Here is a 9256-nt window from a genome sequence, read left to right as displayed (position 1 = left end):
TGTTTACAAGTTGTTCACTCGAGTCATCCTGAGTAGAATAGGCAGAACACTAGACGAAGGACAACCATGCAAAGCCAGATTCCGAAAAGGATTCAATCTGATAGGCCATATCCACATGGTGACCAAGCTCATTGAGATTTCACAAGAGTTCAGGATGCTGCTCTGTCTATTGTTCATTGATTTAAAGAAGGCCTTTGATTCTGTTGAGACTGAAGCGGTCATCGAAGCCCTAGCCAAACAGGGCGTACAAACTCAATACATCAGGATCCTCCATGAGCTGTATTACAGATTCACCACCAGGATCTCACCATTCTACAATAAAGTGATCATCGACGTAATGAGGGGTTCAACAGGGAGACACCATTTCACTGAAACTTTTCAGTGCTACCCTCGAGAACATCATGCGAGGACTGGAATGGGAAGAACTGGAAGTGAAGGTAGACAGTCGGCAACTACACCACCTCTGCTTCGCTGATGACATTGTTCTCATAACACCAAGTATCAGCCAAGCAGCACGAATGCTGGCCAACTTCGACTTGAGTGTGGAAAGGTCAGAATATAGCTGAATCTCATGAAGACAATGGTCATGAGAAGCAGACTAGTTCCTGATGTTTGTCCTCAACAGAACGAACATCTCCAAATGCAGCAGTTATGTGTACCTAGGTCGAGAACTCAACATGACAAACGACTTGGCACTTGGACTGTGCAGGAGGAACAGAGCAGCGTGGAACACCTTCAAGAGTGTAGAAGTGGTTAAGAGGACAGAGAACCTCTGGCTCCAGGACCACCTTTTCGACTCCATCATTCTTCCTGCACTAACATATGCCTCAGAGGCTTGGGCCCTACACAAACAGGATGAGAACACTATTTGGGTTTCTCAAAGAGGAATTTAAGAGTTATGCTAGGAGTATCACATCTCACTTAAGTGAGACAAGGAATCCTGAGTTCTGAACTCCGTCAATGATCAAGAACCAGGGATGCTGTCTCGTTTGCCAAGGTGTCGAAAATCAGATGGGCTGGACATGTAAGGCAATTTAGAGATGACTGCTAGACTAGAGCTGTTACTAACTGGATTCCATGGGACGTCACGAGATGGTCAGATTTCTTCGTCAAAACCCTGAATGCATGATTTGAGGCTCTTCCTGTTCCTGGAGCGAGCAAACACCATTGGGCTACACTAGCATGCGACAGAATGGAAGTCATTACTGGCGCCTGCTCGAACAAATCGAGGAACAATGGGATGACAAGCGATACAAGTGATTTAGGAAATAACTTGTAATTATAGCATAATAGATTTATACTGGAATTCTTTGTGATAAAATTTAATCCCCTGTGATAAACTTCCATTAAGACTTAATATTGCAGCTCTAGCTTATCCCAAGGGTGGAATCTTAATTTAATTGATCTGGAACCATGCTACTAATATTATCTTTCCTGAAATTAAACTTTCTTAATTTATTTTATTGCTTAATTTAATCTTTGAAGTTGCAACTTGAAAAAAATCTGAGACAGGTTATTACCAGATATTTCTATTTATTAGTTAAATACTTTACCTCTTAAGAAGTTTAGTTGATATATCAACATTCCTAATTAGTATAGGGATTTAAGACAAATAGCTATGCCAGTTGACTCCATACTAGCTGGAAAAAAATCTTTGAATACAAGCCAATTACTTTATTATTTTAAATTACATTAAGTAAAAAAATTATTTATAATCACACGTAGAATTAAAATATTTTGTTCAGCAAAATTATTCAAAAAACATGCAGTTTCTTTCAAGAAGAGCATTCTACTTCAAGTTAGTTTCAATTTACTAATATAGTGTTAAATAAATTTTGAAAGACATTTTGATTAATTTTATTACATTTAAAAAATAGGAATTTTATAGGTGCTACATATTATATGAGAAAATGTTAATTATATCATCCTGAAGTCAAATAAAGTAGAAGGAGGTGGACAAAGAAATGAGCTATTAGATATAGAGTTCTTGTTTAAATTTTATTAAAATTTTATCCATGTGACTAGTTTCACAGAAATATATTTTAACTGCCATTATTTTTAAAGATAAGATAGAATTTTCACTGATTTGATGTTCACATATTTTTCTTTTACTCCAGATCAAGAAACTATTCTTTAAATCTACATGCCAAGGAATGGTTCTTTGATCTAACAGGTGGGGATAGGGTTGCTGCATAGCAGAGATAGGATCTTGCTTCAAAGACTAAAGTTTTTGTCTTTGTTTGAATTACTAGATACTTCATTACTATGGCTCAAGTTTGAATAGATTCTGGAATTCTCTGTTTCAAAAACAAAATATACAACTTCATTTATAAATAAAAATGAGAGTCTAATTCTTCAAGTGACTTTGTATCAGGTATGATATTAAAGGTTGACCTGTTTACCCAACTTCATTTTTTTTTTTGCTTTTTGGGTCACACCTGGTGATGCACAGGGGTTATTGATGGCTCATACACTCAGGAATTACTCCTGGTGGTGCTCAGGGGACCATATGGGATACTGGGAATCAAATCCGGGTCAGCCTCTTGCAAGGCAAACGTCCTACCTGCTGTGCTATCATTCCAACCCCAAATTAATTTATATTTAATATTAACTTTTATCAAAGAGAGAGTTCCCAGTACAAATGAGTGTACCATTCTACAGCAATTGAAGTATCATGTAAAAGAGTCAGGTAGCACCCAAAGGAAGACTAACAATAGTGATGTTCTTGGTCCTTTTTTGCTATTTTTATGACCACATCCAAGTATGGTATATCCAGAAAAGAAAAGTTCATTTTATGATTTTATTTATCATAAAGATATAATATTATAAAAGAAAAATAGGCAGTAAGGATGAGTTACTTCTGCCCGCTCAAGCAAATCAATGAACAACGGGAGGACAGTGCTATAGTTCCAAGGATGAGTTACATACATAGGAGTAAAAGAGGTAGATTTGGTTATTTATTTATTTTCTTGGAGACACAACTCACAGTGCTCAGGGATGTACTGAGTTCTGTGCTTGGGATCACCCTTAAAGGTGGTTGGTAGACCATGCAGTGCCAGGAAACAAACCCAAACTGAACATGTGTTCACAGGATATGCTTCAGGCCTTGGAGCAAACTCCCTGACCTAGAATATGATTTATCTTACTCTTTCTTGTTCAGTAACCCTATCTGACTAGTTTATTGTTTTGAAAGTTAAATATTTTAAAGTAAATATATAAATCACAACTTTTGGAAACACAAAAGAGTCCCTACTGGCCAAGATACCTGTCTACATATAATTTCTGTATTCCCATGTTATTAAAATTTTGTCAAGTTTGGGGCTGGAGTGATAGCATAGCGGGTAGGGTGTTTGCCTTGCACGCGGCCAACCCGGGTTCAAATCCCAGCATCCCATATGGTTCCCTGAGCACCGCCAGGGGTAATTCCTGAGTGCAGAGCCAGGAGTAACCCCTGTGCATCGCCAGGTGTGACCCAAAAACCAAAAAAAAAATTGTCAAGTTTACCCAAGATAATTCCTAATATTTCATTTTTCTTTTTCTTAAAAATATCAACTTTGGGTACCAGAATTAAGACAAGGTCAACTACATGTAAGATGGCTTTTATTTATTTATTTTTCTATCTATCTATCTATCTATCTATCTATCTATCTATCTATTTATTTTGGCCACACTGCTGTTGCTCAGGGTTTACTCCTCGCTCTGTGCTCAGGGATCATTCTTGATGGAGCTTGAGGGATCAGATGGCATTTTGGGTTATGAACCTGGCTGGCCATGTGCAAGACAAGAGCCCTGTGTTCTTTACTATCACTCCAACCCTTAAGGTTGACCTTTGTTTGATCCCCAGCATCACATCATCCTTCTCACATTGCTAGGGTAGCATTGGAGTACCTGTAGGTCTACCCACATGCCCAAGCAGCAACGTATCTTTCAACTGTCACTTTGACCCTTTGGTCTACTTGGACAAGAATCACCATGAGTTGCTCTGGGTCTCCTGAGCACCTCTTCTGGGACAACCCTCCCTTCATCCTAGTCCCGAGATTTTAGAAGCCTCTCTTTACTCATCCTTCCCAATGGTGCCACATTGAAGGCTCCTTTAGGGTCAGGGGAATGAGACCTATCATTGTTACTGGTTTTGCATATGAATACACCATGGGGAGTTTGCAAGGCTCTCACATGTGGGCAGGAAACTCTCGGTAGCTTGCCAGGTTCTCTCAGAGGGAGAACTAGGCTTTAAGATGCCACTAGCCCTCAAAGCTTCCAGAAGCTTGGTATTATAGTCTCTGGATGTTGACCTTTGGTAGGATTACATGGTGCCAGGGGCAGTCCCTGGGTGTGACCGCCCAGCTATTGGAAAATGGGGGATCTGGGCAGAAGAGGCCCAGTCCCGATCCAAACAGGCTTGGAGGTCTCAGCCCCGAGTCTCGCACACCTGGGTTCCTCTGCCAGTGCCTTCATGTGTGAGGCTTGTCCGAATACGTGGAGAGGGGCCTTGAGCATGGCTGTGGCCGGGCTTTGGAGGTCTTCAGCTGTGGGGGCTCTGTTTGGGGTGGGGAGGGAAACTGAAGCCCACCCCCTCTGAGGGTCCCCATGAAGACAGCCAGGCATGGGGGCAAGAGACTGTGTTACTCTCTTCCGGGAGCTTGGGATTATAGTTTCTGCTACATAGCACTTCTCGGCCTTTTGGCTAAGCTCAAGTGTAGTATCTGGGACACTCCTACCAAAATCAATTAAGACTTTTTCCAATAAGAAATTAATACTGAGAGCTTTCTAAAATTTTCATTGCTATACTAAGCAATTTAGAAACCTTCCCATTCAACAACTTCTTTGTTGAGTAGCAAATAGTTTGAGAGCTTACTCAGAAAACCAAAAGTAGGTTGCCCACTAGAGCAAACACGCAGAAAGGAAGACTCGATGGATGTTAACAGCTAAAGCTTGGACTCTTGGAGCCAGAAATATCACCATTTCCAGCAAAAATGTGCAGCTGTTGTCTTTTAATATTTTCTTAGCAACACATTTTGCCCTGACACATTAAATTTTTCTATCTTCTAAGAAAGCAAATGACAAGGACTTAAAACTACAACAACTTTTCCCAAAAAGCAGTAGCATTAAAAATGTCAAGAGCTGGAACAGAAATCAGTGACCCTGCAATAGAATAGAATAGAATAGAATAGAATAGAATAGAATAGAATAGAATAGAATAGAATAGAATAGAATAGAATAGAATAGAAGAATGACCCCTAAAAGTTTGCTTTCCGATGTCTAAGTTTCACTTTATCAGAAAGGAATGTGAAGAAAAGTCCCGCCTTACTCGACAGGGATAAATCAACAAGATTTAAAAGACTTTATTAAATCCACATCCTACAGCCAAGCAGATGAAACTCCTGGGTACACTGATTTGAGACTAAAAACTCTCGGCCCTTCTCAGAATGAGGGTAGCAGCCTCCCCTGCTCTGTGTACTGCCCAAAGCCCCAGAAGCCACACCCACATCCCACAGCCTCCACCATGGAAATGCCCAGCCTCACAACGTCACGACTAATATTATAAGAAAGTGAAAGTCATAGGTACACAGGTCTTCTGGCTTAAATCTCTGGGACCTCCTCGAAAGGGGGTGGGCCACGAATTGTCCCAATTTTACAGATCCTGGAGGTCCTGCATCATGTACCTACATACTTGGCCCCCTGACACCTACAAATTCCACAAAACTGACAGCCCAGCAGGAGCAGAGTATATTAGATGGGAAAGTGGCACAGAAGCTTGCCAATCTCTGCAAGACAAAATACTAACAGAAGTAGCAACAAACAGCTCAGAAAATCCTCAGACAGTTACTTTAATAACCCCATTGTGAGCTATAATTTTCACAAATTTTCTTTTACTGAACTATTTTTTGATACCTATACTTACCACTTTGTTGTAACAAGCAATATAAAATAAATTATTTTGTGTCTAAACTGGGAACAAATGTGGAAGAAAGGTCACACAGGTAGAGGAATTGGTGTTGGAATATTCAATGCCCAGAATAATTGTATTATGAACCACCTTGCAAACCAGGGTGTTAAAATAAAATTTAACAAAAATACTGAAGAAACAGAAAGCAAGCATTACTTTATAGGAGAGAGATATTAAATGTCTAAATATCAATAAACTATTTTATCCATTTTCTCCTTATGATAACACTTAGAAAAGTAAATTATCTCTTGCTACTTAGTTCCCATTCAATTTCTAGAGAGAGAAATATGGAATCTGATTGGTGGAAATAAACAAAAATCAACTGCCTTGATTTCCAGCTCAATCAGAAGTCCAAGTTCTCATTTTGTGCTGCCTTCTAAGGGCATTTGAAGACTTTCTGGAGGACTCCTGGCTGGCTCATCAGATTCCATTGCCAGGAAGGAAACCGCTCCTTATCATCTGCCTTTCTCACATCAGACAGATGGCCAAAAGGTAAGGAGAAATTTATTAATGATATACATACCGCCAGTACACATACACGGGAGATCGGGTAAAGCTGAGTGACTCAGACACATGCTTATCAAATGTAGCTTAAACTCAGCTAAGTGAAAGTTTGGTGGAGAAATAGGCAAGGCCATTTGCGTTAGCACAGATGGTAGGGGAACTAAAAAGATGCAGCTCCAAGTTCTGCCTTTTTCAGTGAAAACAGATTTGGTCTTCCCCTCCGCAGTGGGGTAGGATCCCTTATAGATGAAACTTTTCCTTTTTATGTGTAAACATCTTCAGACACACACTTAAACTTCAGAACCTTCTCCCATGAAATTAAACTTTGCCATAAACATACATTGGGATACACATGTTTAGCCTTTTAGAAAATATACTAGAAATAGTAACATCAGTAGTATCCTGTCGAATGTTACTTGAAAAAAATATTTTTACATTTATATAAACATCTGAACATTAGAGATTAGTAAATCTTACTTCTATGTAGCACTGCACTGTAGCAATGCACTGTCATCCCATTGTTCATCAATTTGCTCAAGCAGGCACCAATAATGTCTCCATTGTGAGACTTGTTGTTACGGTTTTTGACATATTGAATACACCAAGGGTAGTTTGCCAGGCTCTACCATGCAGGCAGGATACTCTCGGTAGCTTGCTGGGCTCTCCAAGAAGGGCAGAGGATTCGAACCCAGGTTGACTTCGTGCAAGGCAAATGCCCTACCTGCTGTGCTATCACTCCAGTCCTTAGAACATATTATTTATTAAGCCCAAGTATATCATCTCCAGGTATAATAAATTAAGTTCTATGTTTAATTTATTAACATATTACACACCTTACATACATAGCATATTACACACCTTACTTCTATGTATATATTTTTATCTATATTTAATAGATTTTTTTTTAATTGCTTCAAGTCCGCTTTCTGAGTACAAAGATTTTTGTCAAATGTTGAAACACTTATTTGAATTAACAGAAGTCTACAGAGAACACATTTAATATGAGAGATCATGAGAAAGAAAAACAGAGATTAAGATATTAATGATAATATAAATGTACTGCCTTTTAGTAAAAATAATATAAATAACAATCCAAAGTAATAAGTTATTGAAATATTCTGTGCTTCTCTACCCAAGAAAATTCAGCAATAAACTACTTCAGCAATTCTAGTTCATCCTGCCTCGCAAATTTACCCAAACACATTTCTGCTTCATAGTCTATCGTGATTTGGTAATATGCAATTAGAGAAAATGACCATTTTAATATAGAACAATTTTCTTGGAAATTATACAGTAAAAATATTTGAAACATATTAAAATCAAATGAATTTAGAATGATTATACTTATGAATTACTGTAATTTACTCTTACATAGCTAATTCCAAAAGACTGCACAGACATTTAGCAATTTCCATTCTTTATATTTTTCATAATGGGGTTTAAGGAAAAAAAGTGAAACCATCGTCTTTCCTCAAATCTCCTCGTAGATTTTATTCCAATAAAAGCTATACCCTCGCAGTCACCCCAATCAAGGAAGCCCAGGAATCAACTTCTGCCTCTTTCCTTATTCATTATTTTAACATTCATAAAATTCTACTTTAACAGCCATGGGACTCTCTCTCCCATAGATGTATAGATGAATCAGTACAGTTTCACCCATGTCCTGTCAACATGTCTTGGGAGCCTCACTTTCATATTCTTGGAATTTTCTGTCTCCCTCTGTATCACATTAAACACAACCCCAGTGACTATGCTCAGCATAATTGTCCTCAGGTTCTTTGAAAATACAAATTCAACAACATTAAAGTTTTGCTTAAAGTTCTTCAGTGGATGAAACTCAAACATTTTGGCATGATTACAACTCTTGGCATAAATCACAGTGAGAACACACAAAAAGAATCCCTAACAAACATCCTCAGCCCTATTGTCCAGCACCATGTCATAAGCATCTTACACTCCAGTTACACCAAGCTCAGTTGTTCCAAACTACCTTAGCAAATACCTTTTCTCTACTGTTAATTGAGAAAAGATAACAGATGCTCCTTACCATTTATTATTTCTGATTTTACTTTTAAATTCATGATTCAGGTTCACTATACTGTGTTTTTTTTTCTTTTTGGGTCACACCCAGAAATACTCAGGGATTACTCCTAGCTCTGCACTCAGGAGTTACTCCTGGTGGTACTTGGGGGACCATATGGGATGCCGGGGATTGAACCTGGGTTGGCCAAGTGCAAGGCAAATGCCCTACCTGCTGTACTATCGCTCCAGCCCCGACTATAGTGTTTTGCATGAAGTTTTTTTCTAAACAATTATTTTGACACTTGCTAAAATGACATTTTTTAAAAAGCTATATTTAAGGTTCCTGCAAGAGAGGTATTGTTATGGAGGAGAGAGTTGAAGTTCTACTCTGACAAGGGAGGATTTCAGGCCAGTGAGCAGAGCAAGGGGATAAAGGCGTGGATAATTCATAAATGAAAGGCCAAGTGAAAAGAAATTTTGTGATTGTAACCCAAACATAAAAGCTTGTAACTATCTCTCAGTGACTCAATAAAATTTAAAAAAAAAATCATAAATTGGCCTAAGAGAATTTATGCTGAAGGCACATCAGGGGTGTATATAAAAGATAAAAAAAATACTTAAATACCAAAAATGGGGATCTGGCTTAGCAATGTTGAGCTAATGTTGAGCTAACAGTAAGACAGAATGAAGCCTAATCTTGGTAAGTATTGGATAAGCCTTCTTTCCTTCAAAGAAGCCTTGGGAAAATTGGAACAACCAGAGATTTTTCTTTGCCTTTACTTC

At 38.5% G+C, this 9256-nt stretch overlaps 1 pseudogene; it reads left to right on the top strand.

Annotated features, from left to right (window-relative positions):
* The first annotated feature begins 4664 nt into the window (after positions 1 to 4664).
* On the top strand, positions 4665 to 4809 carry LOC129400315 (U2 spliceosomal RNA; annotated as a pseudogene).
* Positions 4810 to 9256: the final 4447 nt, after the last annotated feature.

Source organism: Sorex araneus, chromosome X (genome assembly GCF_027595985.1).
Source record: "Sorex araneus isolate mSorAra2 chromosome X, mSorAra2.pri, whole genome shotgun sequence".
In the NCBI taxonomy this organism is placed as follows: Eukaryota; Metazoa; Chordata; class Mammalia; order Eulipotyphla; family Soricidae; genus Sorex; species Sorex araneus.
Note: the sequence above shows the minus strand (reverse complement) of the source record. Positions and strands in the feature narration are given on the sequence as shown.